We start from the raw sequence: 12,657 nt of genomic DNA on the forward strand, positions 1-12,657 counted from the left end.
AAATTGTATGTTTGCTGTAACGCTACCCATCATTTTTACAGTGAGTAGGTAGGTAGGGATTTTTTTTTCCCATTGTGTGCCTTAAATTACTCAGTAAATAAGTTTCTTATCATTTCAGATTGCTTGACACTTCATTTTGGACAGACCTCATCCATTAATCCATTATCATGTAGTACAGTGTGATGACTATCATCAGACATGTCTCATTCCATCATCCTCATTTGGACAGATCCCATGGACACAGACTTAGATACTTCATCAGTGTGTCTACATAGTTGTACAACAAACTCTTAGGATTACAATATAAATAGTTACAGAACATTATAATAATAAATTTGGTATTTATAATGAACATCCAAAATAAGTTTCCTGTTAATAAAGTCTAATGCATTGCATCATTTTTGTTTATTGGCTTTGTTTGAGTAACATTTTTAGAAACCTACTCACAATGTTCCTGGGCAATCTCAGTCATCCTGAGTTGTTTACCAGTTCTATAAAGTTCCCATACTCCTATCAGTAACTGAGAACAGCAAGATGGACCAAAATGCTGTAGAAATCATGTACAAATCATGACCCATGAATGTGTTGTAAACCTGGATTTTAGGCTGACCTATGATATACCATGTTAAAGTAAAGCTTACATCATTTTGATTGCTCATGATTAGTCAGGCTAGACAAACCAGGCGAGACATTGGAATTTTTTAAGATAGGATCAGTCCTCATCAAGATATCAAATGCATTGGCTTGAAGTGCTGGTGCAGAAGCTGAACACTGTTCTTCCTGTTGTGGTGTAGTTTTAATTGTGATCGTGACATACTTCAGAGTCTTGTCAAAGTCATATAAGACACTTATTTTATCGTAAGTATCTGGACTGAATTGTGTAGGATTTTCCAGATTCGAGGACACCTGCACCGACGCAATTTTCTCAAAATGTTCATCTATTTCAGGGTCAATTGCGACATTTTCAGTTAAAGCGGAAAAGACATCAAACCAGGACTCGTTTGTGCTGAATTTTCTAATGGAGTTTCGAGCATGGAGTATGGTTTCAGGCCCCTTTTTCTCGATAACTGTAACCGCAAAGGTTACACGCTCGCCTTCGTCGGCCATTTTGTCGATAAAAACAAAAGTCAACCGCATGACGTAATATAAATGAGCCGAAGGAAAATAATGAGCGGAAAGAAAATATAATGAGCGGAAAGATTATTTTCCGTACGCTCGGAGATGCGAAAAAAAAATTTCGTCCTGGAGGGCCTAAAAAAAAAGTTGAGTCGCGGGAATTTCGTGAGTCGGTCACGTTACAACAAACATTCAATTTTTTAAGGATGGCCTGGGTAACTGAAAGATGTGCATACTTGGACTCAATAAGCTTGCACTTTATAAGGGCCTGGAACAGTTCACTTAGTGTTTTCCACTTCCTCTGTGCCAGCATATCCTGTGTAGTCGTGGCCGAGGTACATGATCGTCAGGGCTACATGGTGTACCTGTGAAAGAAATCGTAACAATAAATAACATAACTTTTCTTACAAATAACAAGAGCTGTCACACAGCGCGCTCGACTATTCCGCCGCTTTTTAGTGTAAGGATTGAAGTTTTGGCGAAACATGCATGGATCACTGTTAGATTAGATTTCAATGCAATACATGATGTGCTGAGATATTAACATAAATGTGGTAACATGCAAAATTTTAACCAGAATTTTTAAGTGTAATAATAAAGGCCCATTATTTGCAAAATACAGTTATCTAACTTGGTTATTCAGTTGAATACCATTGTATAAAGTCTCAATGCAATGCATCAAGTATTTGCTGAGATAATATCCTATGTGTGCTAACATGCAAGACCTCTACCAGAATTTCTAAGACACATAATAAAGGGGCAAAAATTATATAATATGAAAGATAGAGTTATCTAACATGATTAAATAAGAAGGTCAAATAGTGGGGAGCCTGTGTGTAAAGTTTCAATGCAATACATGATGTATTCGCTGAGGTAACTTTTGACTTAAAAGTGGTTAAATTCAAAAAACCTTACCAAGAATTTCTATGTCGAATAAAAAAGAGGCCATTTTTTGAATTTAATGCAAACTAGAGTTATCTTACTAAATGTTATTTAAGTAGATTGGATGGTTAAGTACCATTTTATAAAGTCTCAATGCAATGCATCCAGTAGTTGCTGAGATATTAACTTAAATGTGGTTACATGCAAATCTTTAACCAGAATTTCTAAGTCGAATAATAAACTTTCAAGAGCAATTATTTGCATAAAATACAAAGAAAACTTATCTTACTTGGTTAATTAAGTAGGTTGGATGGTTGAGTACCATTGTATCTAGTCTCAATGCAATACCTCAAGTAGTTGCTGAGATATTAACCAATGTGTGCTTGCACGCAAAACCTTAACCAGAATTTCTAAGTCGAATAACAAAGGGCAATTATTTGCATTAAATGCAAACTAGAGTTATCTAACTTCGTTAATTAAGTAGGTTGGATGGTTGAGTACCATTGTATCAAGTCTCAATGCAACACCTCAAGTAGTTGCTGAGACATTAACCTATGTGTGCTTGCACGCAAAACCTTAACCAGAATTTCTAAGTCAAATAATAAAGGCCTATTATTGGTATTAAATGCAAACTAAAGTTATCTAACTTGGTTAATTAAGTAGGTTGGATGGTTGAGTACCATTGTATAAAGTCTCAATGCAATACCTCAAGTAGTTGCTGAGATATTAACCTATGTGTGCTTGAACGCAAAACCTTAACCAAGGGGTGACGCCGACACCGACGCTTGGGCGAGTAGTATAGCTCTCTTATTCTTCGAATAGTCGAGCTAAAAATCATACATGACATGGTTATAAGGCTAAATAACCCGAACTTTTCTATAAACAAACTGGAAGTGTTTATGTATATAACATCATTATGATTAAAGATGATAAACGTACTTGTGGAAGTCACTGGGACGAAACTTCTTTTTCCTCTTCATAGTCATGCGGGGCATAGGTGGAGCTACAGGGTTCTCTTCTTTGCTGGCTCTCTGAAGCACCTTCACACGAGTCTCAAGCTGATGGATTCTCAACATCAGCTCCTGCAACATTGTACATAGGTCAATGGCAGGCAATAATATAAGCAGCTCCAAGTTTTACTTAATAGGGCAATACAGATGATAGCAAATAACCAATATATATTATTCATTAGTCTTCTAGTGTTTCCTTTGTGAATGTTTCATCATAATGCATTTATTATGGGTGTGATAAAACTCACAGTTTATTACTTCTTGCATAAAATGGTAATGATATTGTTCCAACTATTGATCCATAAGGTAATAATTGCCAGATTAAGAAATATAAAAGAAATCTGATAAAGATAGTTTCTGGTAATTTTTTAACACTAAAGTCGATAAACATATTAAACTGATAATCCCGGGGAGCTTATTTACCCTCGCCATCGGGTTATACCTATTCGGCAAGCACACAACGTTTTACATTAATTCTACAGTTTTTAAAACATGTTTCTGCTTCGTTGATTGTAGCGTGGGTGCTATGGACTATATGTATATATGTTAAATTCTACACAATAAGTAAAAATCTACGGTAAGAAGGTCAATATTAAAATAATATCTTAATATTCTATCACATACATTTTAAAATCAAACAATTCAAATAGAATGAATACATAAATAGAAATTCTACTAGAGAAAATTATACTCTATGAATACAAAAAATAAAAAAAATAAAAACATTTTAGGCTCAGCCAACATTTATATAAAGAAAAGGTCTGAATAGTAAAATAATCTATGAGAATAAGTGTTTCATATATATGTTTAGATAGAACGTATCCTTGGCATTATATTAACAAGCTAGTTCGAAAATTTTAAAATGAAATTGTTGTTGTTGTTTTTTGTTAGGACTTATTAAACCTGGGGCTACCCATGGGGCTGGCACACAGGGGCTTAATGGAATTTGGGTATTTATAGGGTGCCGATATGTAGTACAGTGAATCTAAGAGTCCTCGTGTAAACCAACCACAGGGGCCGCCCCAGGTTTATTGAACGGCATGATGGTAAATGACAAATTAATATTTTACTAACAATAAAGTTAATGTCGCTGTGTGACCAGGCAAACCAGGATGGAGAATGTAACCAGTCCCAGCATCAGATTTCATCCTGTGGTGTTACAATATGAGTTGGGCTTGCCAAGGATTTTTTTAACTTGAAAAGAAATAAAAAAAATAGGAATTGTTTGTTCCTCCAGGAGGAATTTAAAAGATACATTAAAACCGTTTCCGGTTGGTAATTAAATGTTGGCATAAACAAAGACTATACTGATTATTAGATTGAACACAATCCTTTTTAAGGCCACTGTTAAAATTTTAATTTATATTTTAAAATGATATAAACATTATTGACATAAAAAATTGGATTCTCACCCAGGAGGAACAATAAATAGATAATATGCAACGGCTGGTTATTAAAACAACATAGAAACAAACTGCACGAAGCCCTTCTCCCTGTAAATGTGTGGGGTTTAAAAGTAGAAAATGAAAATAGAAAAAATATTCTACAGGGGTGGCTCCGTTCAGTATTGTTAATAATTCCCTCGCTCCGGGATAGAGAAAAGAACGAGTTCGAGAGTTGCTTCTTTTTTAAAAATCTCTTGTTCGACTGTTATTGGCTATGAAGTGTTGTTTCACATCCTGTGTCATAATTTTAAGTTCTAAACGTCTACTTTTTGTACCAAACATTTAAATCTATGTCACTTGTGTGCATTTCTTTAGTCCTTGGCAGTCAAAGAAAGTTTTCATTCACACACTTCATTTATTTTATCTCTGTTCATGAACCGAATCCAGTCTCTCTGTTTTGCACAAAAATATCTTGTAAAACCACTGATATAGCAGGTGATAGTTTTATCATCATCCAAGTTAGCCAGAAAAATAAAAATATAAAAGACTCTAAAGAGTCTGTTAAAGCTGCACTCTCACAGATTGTTTTACTTAAATATGAAAATCTGTGATCCTATGTTTTGTCAGCAGTCTTATATCACTGGTTTTCTTGCACGTTTGCATAAATTTGGCTAGTTCGAAGACAAAAAATTAAACAGTTGTCAAAATGTTTAATCTGTGAGAGTGCAGCTTTAATATCAGTCAGATATTTAAATAACTACAATTTACTAGTACATTATTTATAAGCTGTTATTCTAAGACCTGTTTATTTGTTTATATACAGCACTCAATAAACCACACTTTAATGCATACTTCATAACAATCAATATGTATTTGAAGTCTTTGAGAACTACTATGTCTTTACCATTATATTTGTTATTTTACCCCACCCACTTAAATGTGTACTCAAGTTGGGTATAAACGTCAAAAACTTTATTGACATTTACAAAAATCGGTAGAAATTTATAGAAAAAAGTATAAACTGATGTTCCTAACATGTTTTACTCACCTATCAATCTATTTTGCCAATTATGCTCTTCCTTTCACTCGTATCGATAACTAGGAATGCGGAAATAAACCGGAAGTCACCTTTGTCGCAAAGCATTATGGGCTTCTGGAATAAGGCGAATGTAAAGGTATTCATTATTATACTAGTAGTAGTATGCTAGTATAAAATAAAATAATAGTATGAATAATATTTATCCATTATATGTTACATGTACGTTTCTTTACATATCAGTGCTGTGCTTTGTGTATTTATTTTTGAACCAATATTTTTCACGATTGGAGAAAATTCAGTTTTGAATTGAATTGAATTATCTAACGAGAAACGTTTGTTATTAGACAGAACAAAGCTATGTGACGCAAACTTTAAGTTTTAGACATTGATTAAGCGTAAATCCATTTCATACAAGGGGCGTAGTTAGCGCTTTATTCATTTGGATTCATAATTGTGCTAGGAGGTTTCGTGCACATGCCCCTCGGAAAATCTTGAAAACAATAATGCAATCTGGTGCATTCCGAGCGTTCTGAGGAGCTTTATTTAATATTAGAAAATGGACAGTTTTAGGATCATGTAGTCAAGTACGCATACTCCAATTTTTGGCTGTTTTTAGTGTCAGAAAATTATGTGGATTCAGCTGCGTACTCGCGTATAGGCAGCTGCGCGCCTGCCAATATAGTAAACATGTTCTTGCATGACCAGCGTGACATCAATAAACGGTGACATGCAAGTGACGTGCGTGGGGTTATTTTATCTCATGGCCTTAAGAGTTAAATAGTTATGTCTTATTCACGGCCACATCAAAACCAAGTCGTCGCCACGAGATATTGAAGTCGTGGGAACAAGATAGTAAGTCGTGGCAACGACACAGTGAGTTGTTGGAATGAGTTAATAAGTCGTTACCACGAAATGAAATAAAACAAAAAAATCACACCTGCCACCTCTATGCCACTATATGTGGATTTTTGCTTAAAGGGGCTTTCTCACGTATGATAAAATAGCGAAAAAAAATGAAAATTGTCGAAAACTGAAAACTGGCATCGATGTGTACAATGCATTGAACCTTCCTAACTGATGTACCACATAGTTTACAATTTATTTAAGTTTAGCAGTTATTTCGTATTTTTCCATTAAAAAAAGATTACTGGGTATGTCCACCAGGTATAATACCAGCTATTAACTATAAAATAGCTGTTGTTATCGAGAATAATCAACCCGTTTTCATCACCTTTATGTTTACATTAGCAATACACATCTAATCATTCAACAGATCCGCTTGAGGGCGCCTTACAGTATTACGTAATCAAAAGATTCCCGCGCCCGCCATTTCGTTAAAGCATTTCATTGGTTAAAACTTAAAAAGAGATTCAGCGCATGCGCTAAATCGAGCGCGCAACCCCACCGATTCACTTTCGTTCAGGCAGTCGAACCGAAAGGTCAGTTTTTTAAGAGCTAGGTTTGCTATTTAAGAAAAAATAGTTGAACGAATTAAAATAGTTTTGCTTAGTTAGTTGATGAATTATAGTACAGAACATTACATATACATTCAAATCATTAAATAAATGTTTCTATTTTATTTGTTTTGTCTACTTTATCAAGAACTCGATCAATTTGTCGAGGAATGAGGTTTTCAAACACGCACATACATATGTATATATAAATTGTAAATATTTATACGTCAGACGACGGTTATTGATTTTGCTTTCTTTTTCCGGATGGCATTCCCGCTTCGAGATATTGTGGAAGAGTTTCGGGCCGCTAAGCGGGCAAGGAGGACCCCTCCAGTACAGACAGGCCAGACGCCCAAATCAAACACAATCGCAGCAGTGCCCGCATCAGCCCCGACGGTGAATTCCGGTCTAGCCGCGGCTACAGCTGATGCATCTGTGGCGCTGACTACCGGTACTGTGGCTCTGGCAGATGATGGTCCTATATCGCCCATAGACTTGGCTAATACGGGGAGGGTATCCACACCTCAGGTCGCGTCATCATTCCTCGCTGGCAACGGTTTACAAACCGCCGCCCTGGAAGGCCTCCAGCCATTGAATGGGCCCATCAGCATTCCGCAGGTATCGGTCGCGAACGGTGAACAAGGTGCAGGTACGGAACATTTCCTTTCTGATCCGTTGCCTTTAACGGTTATTGATAACACAGTGAATCAGATGCCAAGTGTCTTTTCAAATGTTGGGTGCAACATCTCGCATCAGATTAAGAATAAAATTGTGTCTGGTGCATTTGTAGAATTCTCTTCTTTGATTGATTCTAAATCAGGTGTCGAGGAGTCAAATAAATCGTTAATGATAGGCCAGGACGGTCGGCTAATTATTGACAACAAGTCCGCACAACAAAAAGTTAACGACATCAGTTCGTGGACAGATGCTTTCTTAGTATACATGTCCATTTTTTTGGCTGCTCATCCGGGCAGGACTCAGGAATTGTTAAAATATGGCCGTGACATCCGGCTGGCTGCAAAAAAGCACGCCGGCCTAGGCTGGCGTGATTATGACCAGCAGTTTAGACTTAGATTAGCCGCCGACCCAACTGGCCTGTCCTTCGCAAAAATAGATTACGAATTGTGGCTTCTTTGCATGGGTCCGTCCTTGGCAGTGGTAAGCAATATTGGCAAACTTGCCGAGAAGAAATGCTTCGATTTCAATTATAGACAATGCCATCGAATAGTTTGTGCTTACCGACATAGTTGTATGTTCTGCAATCTTGATCATCCTTGTAGGTCTTGCGTTAGCCAAAGAAGTTCTATCCCATACCCCGGGCCCCGACCTGTCCGTGACGCAGCTCACCTCGCGCGGACAAGGTTTCCACTCGTCCGGGGTCGTTCCTTTACTCGCCCTTACCTCGGGTCCAAGTTCTCCCCCCGTTACTAACAACGATTCGTGCCCCGTCCGTCGTCTTAAGTACCCCGGCTACAGCCCCATAAACACATCAAATTTAGACGCATTTTTACAGCGATATCCCGATAAGGTCCATGCAACATTGTTAAGGAATGGTTTCCGATTTGGTTTTAGTTTAGGATTTGAAGGGTCGCGCGAACCCATCGATGCAAAAAATTTGCGATCGGCTAAACTCCGACCAAGCGTAGTTTTCGATAAATTGGAAAAAGAAATATTGGAGGGCCGAATGGCCGGGCCGTTCATTAGTCCACCGTTTAAAAATCTTCGAATTTCTCCCATAGGCTTGGTACCGAAGTCTGATGGCGGTTGGCGCCTTATCACTCATTTAAGCTATCCACGGGCTGGCGGTAGTGTTAATGACGGCATAGTTAGTCAATTAAAATCAGTATCGTACACAAAATTTGACATAGTGGCAGACATGATATTTAAATTGGGAAGATCAACGTTAATGGCAAAGCGTGATATAAAATCTGCATTCCGGCTACTTCCAATATCACCTAAAGACTTCGAATTATTAGGCATTAAATTTGATGGCAAAATTTATGTAAACTTAAATTTACCTTTTGGCGCCAGTTGTGCACCATATTATTTCGAGGCATTTTCGACCTTTATCCATTGGCTGGTAAAAGACATTTCAAAAATTCCATCACTTGATCATTATCTGGACGATTTCATATTTTGCGGGGCACATGGAACTGGCAACTGCCAACATTTACTTTCCACTTTCCATCAAGTATGTGTACAGTTGGGTGTACCAATTAACGATGGAAAAAGCACGGACCCTTCCACTGTAATAGTTTTTTTGGGTTTGGAAATTGATTCTTCACAAATGCTTATTAGAATACCCCAGCACAAAATCGCAGAGTTGAAGTCCCTAATTTTGCTCTATATAACTAGGAAGAAAATAACGTTGCGAGACCTTCAGTCACTCGCTGGTAAATTTTGCTTTTTCGGCCAGGCAATTCGTTCAAGCAGAGCTTTTTTGCGGCGATTTTATGATGCAATGTCCGGTATAAAACATGAATTTCATAAAATAAGGATAACAGAAGGAATGCGCGAGGACTTCCGCATGTGGCTGTTTTTCTTAACAAGTTTCAATGGGGTATGTTACATTCCCGAAAATGCTTGGTTGGAAAACGAACATTTACAACTTTTTACCGACAGCGCGGGTAGAGCCGACCTTGGCGGCGGCTGTTACTTAAACGGCAATTGGGCATTTTTTCCATGGCCTCTTGACTGGAGCAAACATGAAGTCATGAAAGACATAACGTTTTTAGAAATGGTCCCTGTGCTGCTTAGCTTGTACCTTTGGGGTCCCGAACTAAAAAATAAGAAGATAATTTTACGAATCGATAACGAGGCTTTAGTTGCCATAATCAATAAACAGTCTGCGAAATCCAAACGCGTTATGCACATTCTCAGACATTTTGTGTTAAGATGCATGCGCCATAATATTTTGTTTAAGGCTGTCCATATTCGAACAAAACTTAATAATATCGCTGATTCTATTTCACGAAAGCAGTGGGCGCGCCTTCGCCAGCTGGTACCCGACTTGGCAGAAAGGGCACCAATTCCACCACTTTTTCAGAGCATGATTTACGAAATGAGGCTCGACGACTAATTGGCTGTTCTATGTCCGGCAATACATTACAGTCGTATCAAGTCGGTTTAAACCGGTTCTCTAATTTTAGGCTTACGTATCAATTGCCAAATTTGTGGCCTCCATCCGTTGACAATTTGGTATTGTTTTTCTCATCTTTGTCACTTGATGGCTTAACCGCCAATACAGCTCGCCTCTATAAATGTGCTATCGGTGCCCAATGCAAGCTTTTTGGGTTCGCGGATACCACCGAAAATTATATAATCACTAAAATTATAACAGGCATGGGAAGGAATACACGCGCAAATACAACGCGACTTCCAATAACGGCACAATTATTATGCCTTATTGTTGAAACACTCCCATCCATGTGTATGGGTATGGTAGGTGGACGTCAGACGCCTACAAACGTTACGTTCGGCATGAAACTATACATTTGGTTCCAAATTTACTTTAGGTTTGGTTCATCACATCATATTACATATTATTTTATTTTATTTTTTTGCTTATTTAGATAGAACGACGCGCGTGTGGGTCGTCGGTTCTTCAATTATTAGGCATGCCTTTTGCTACGCCCGATCGCACGACGCGAACCTGGGAATTCCCAATAGTGCCTTTTGGTGGCAGGGCTATGGAGGTCTAAGCCTTAAAGCGCTTGTAAGGAAAGTCACGTTTTTGAAACATATTAATGAAGATGGACTACCTCATGTCATGATTATTCACATTGGGGGAAATGACATTGGCCAATATCCTACTAAAGTGTTAATGGCAATTTTTGCTAAAGTAATAAGAGCGCTTAAAGATTTATTCCCATCAACTACTCTCGCAGTATCGCAGATAACGCCTCGAACAACATGGCGCTATTCGAGTAATAAGCGTGCAATGGGAAATGTAAGGCGCCGATTAAATGGCTTTGTAAAAAAAACCATATTAGGTATTGGGGGTTCCTTCATTTCTCATAGTATAACGCCTGAACAATTGAAGTCCGACGGTGTCCACTTGAACGAGCATGGCAATGCGCTTTTGATTCGCGACTTTAAGTCCTGCGTGTGCAGTTTGGTAAATCATTGAAATAAATATCATCAGTTTTGTCCAGCGACGCTTTATGATACGCTAATACACGTTTACGGTATGCTTTACCGTTCATTCAAGTTGTTGCTGAGTAATGCGAGGCTCCTTTTCTTGTTGCTTTTTTGCTGCCGAGCCAAAATTTCCTTAAAGTATGAATTGTTTTATAAGATAATAAACCCAGTTGCTGTTTCGGGTTGTGATGCGTGTTATTTCTTTATGCTTATATTTTGGCGAGTTCGCTTCTAGTACCTAGAATCTCACATTGGCGTTCGGCAGCACTTAAATTATGATATTTATTAAGCTATTGGAATTATATAAATACAGACAGTATACTTAAAGTTAAAATGCTAATTTGTGAGTTCCGGCCATAGTACACCTTGACGGAATTCACGTTCAAATACTTAAGTTTATTTCATAATCAAACTCGTAAAGCCCAGTGGGGGCTATTCAAAACTGCTGCTTTGCCCTTTGGGGCGGTCGCCAGTAATACGCCAAGTTGGCAGGTGACCAGATTGCTTCGTTCGCTGTTCATGCTTGTGAATTCGTGCTTGTGTAAATAACATGGAGCCTCGCCATTAAATCCAAACTTTAAATGTAAATAAAACAAAATAAAATTTTGACAAGTTATTTGCTCTGTTGTTTTATATAGCAAAAACGTATGGTTATGATTGAAATTAGAGTAAGAGAAGCTAAGCGCTTCAATCGTTCTTGTAAGTTGAGGATTTATCGATAATACCAGCTATTAACTATAAAATAGCTGTTGTTATCGAGAATAATCAACCCGTTTTCATCACCTTTATGTTTACATTAGCAATACACATCTAATCATTCAACAGATCCGCTTGAGGGCGCCTTACAGTATTACGTAATCAAAAGATTCCCGCGCCCGCCATTTCGTTAAAGCATTTCATTGGTTAAAACTTAAAAAGAGATTCAGCGCATGCGCTAAATCGAGCGCGCAACCCCACCGATTCACTTTCGTTCAGGCAGTCGAACCGAAAGGTCAGTTTTTTAAGAGCTAGGTTTGCTATTTAAGAAAAAATCCCTCCCACCCACCCAATTGCCGTGCCTTTTGCTTCTTAGCTCTTGATTAGTTTAAAGTTATGTTCATAAATAGCGGCATGTGTGCATTTGTCTGCGCCCGTTTTGCATATCTGTTTTCAGCAGAGCTACAACATCCATGGTCGTATAAAGCCACCACGACGAATTTGAAAAGTCGCTGACCACTACGCAAACACAGGTGCATATTCTTCACGCGTGGGACCAAAACTCTCATCGGATGGACAACTCGTGAATTTACCAGCGGCGTGGCTCCTATTAAAATCGTGATATTTTGTGTTTGTCATGTATATAATGCTTTATGAGTTGTGATAAGCGTTCGGCAGCACTTAAATTATGATATTTATTAAGCTATTGGAATTATATAAATACAGACAGTATACTTAAAGTTAAAATGCTAATTTGTGAGTTCCGGCCATAGTACACCTTGACGGAATTCACGTTCAAATACTTAAGTTTATTTCATAATCAAACTCGTAAAGCCCAGTGGGGGCTATTCAAAACTGCTGCTTTGCCCTTTGGGGCGGTCGCCAGTAATACGCCAAGTTGGCAGGTGACCAGATTGCTTCGTTCGCTGTTCATG

The 12,657-nt window shown here is 38.0% G+C and overlaps 1 long non-coding RNA gene across 1 annotated transcript; it reads right to left on the reverse strand.

The window, feature by feature from the left end:
* Nucleotides 1-1,351: 1,351 nt before the first annotated feature.
* LOC128245497 (uncharacterized) lies at nucleotides 1,352-5,522 on the reverse strand. The gene is made up of 3 exons (XR_008263160.1): nucleotides 5,442-5,522; nucleotides 2,938-3,080; nucleotides 1,352-1,481 (listed from the first exon to the last, which is right to left on the reverse strand). It is a non-coding gene; the product is annotated as an uncharacterized LOC128245497 (long non-coding RNA).
* Nucleotides 5,523-12,657: the final 7,135 nt, after the last annotated feature.

Source organism: Mya arenaria, chromosome 9, assembly GCF_026914265.1.
Source record: "Mya arenaria isolate MELC-2E11 chromosome 9, ASM2691426v1".
Lineage (NCBI taxonomy): Eukaryota > Metazoa > Mollusca > Bivalvia > Myida > Myidae > Mya > Mya arenaria.